Source organism: Miscanthus floridulus, chromosome 3 (genome assembly GCF_019320115.1).
Source record: "Miscanthus floridulus cultivar M001 chromosome 3, ASM1932011v1, whole genome shotgun sequence".
Lineage (NCBI taxonomy): Eukaryota > Viridiplantae > Streptophyta > Magnoliopsida > Poales > Poaceae > Miscanthus > Miscanthus floridulus.
The window spans coordinates 48930797-48932735 of NC_089582.1; positions in this window are offsets into that span (position 1 = coordinate 48930797).

Sequence of the window (1939 nt, forward strand, 5' to 3'; positions counted from 1 at the left end):
CCTAACCCTAGCACCGCCAGCGCCGCAGCCGAGCCCCAAGGAGATCGCCCCAGTAATGTGCCAATGGCTCCCCTAATCCCTCCTATGGAGCAATGCCAACTATGGACGTTCTTCTCCAATTTGAGTTTTCCTGAGCAATGCCAACTATTGCTGCCTATGATGCAATTCTGTTTATTGAGCACTTGATGCCACTGCCTATGATGGCACATGTTGAGATGAATTTGGAAGAAAAAATACTAAATGCTGCCTATGATGCGATTCTTGTTAACTGAGCACTAGATATATATGATGCCACTGCCTATTTGTGAGTACTAAATTATCAGGCATACATGTGCACACCCATGTCCTTTGCTGGATCTGCTCCTTTTAATTTGTACTACTCTTGAGTGGGTGCTCAGTTTCAGACAGCAGGAAGGGAAGAGAAGGGGTTGGCTTTTTCCACTACCTATGATTTGTACTACTGTTATCTCTGAATCTAGGAGGATACTTGCTGCTGCCACTCTACTGCTATCTGCTACTACTATACTCTACTACTATCTGCTACTACTACTACTCTACTACTATCTGCTACTACTATACTACTTGTACTTGCTGGATGCTCCACTACTATACTACTACTGCTACTGCTGTACTACACTCTACTGCTGCTATACTCCCATGTCCTATTTTGATTTTTTGTGGCACATATGCTTTGTTTGGTGTCTCCTATTGTGGGCTCTACTACTCTACAACTACTACTACACTACTCTACTGCTGCTGTACACACTGTTGGCTGCTCCACTACTCTACAACTACTACACTTCTCTACTAACTATCTCTACTCTCTACTCTCTACCACTACTACAACTAGTACAACTACACTACCACTATCTCTACTCTCTGTACCTATATATGACTACTACTACTACTACTACTACTACTACTACTACTACTACTACTATACTATACTACTATCTGCTACTACTACTATTTTCTATACTGCTGGCTGCTACTACTAGCTGCTACTATACTCTACTACTACACCCTACTACTACTACTATACTCTATCTGCTACTACACTCTACTATTTGATTTTGACTACAGTTGATTTTGCCTAAGTCACTTGATTTTGACTCCATCTATGTGGCATATATATGCAATGATGAACTTTTAAAACAAGAGCTGAGGCAGTGACTCTATCTTGATGGCCGAAGGACTTAGCCCTTTGGGGCCGAATTTTGAAACTATCTTGATGGCTTTTGTTTGGTATTTGCAATGATGATTCTTTTCACACTTCTAAGCCGAGGCAGTGGCATATGCAATGATGTGAACCCTTTTATGCTGAGGCAGCGACGATGATGATCGAGTGCCCCCGCTAAACTAGGATGGCTTGTATACCAGATGCAAGCAACCAGTTAAAAAGCGATGTGATGACAATGGGGCAAATCTGAGCCAACTACTACTACTTTACTACTCTAGTACTACTCTACTTTACTACTCTAGTACAACTCTACTTTACTACTCTATAACTGTGTCTATACAACTGAACCAACTGTGTATTCATTGTAGCTTTCCAATGGCGGAGGAACCGATAAGCGAATGGCGCGACCCTACCCCTAGTGCATCATCATCAACTAGCCTCGAGAGCCACATGTCCATGACCCCGAGGCCAACAAAGAAACGTCGTACAGAGGACGAAGATGATCCGACCTACCAACCGAGGGACGATGAAGTTGAAAGTGCGTGGTCTCCAAACCCTGAACAGATGCTAGTGGTGCCTCGAGAATTGAATTTCAAGGAAGAACAAGTCAGGGACAAAGAACCCCCCGCTCCATCTACAACCACTTCAGGCAAGTCTAGGGGTCAGAGGACAAAGCTAAGAAGGGGGGAACACGGGAGGCACCAGAGGGAAATCCACGGTGAAGTCCATGTGATCCATGAGGTGGGACCAGAGGGAAAC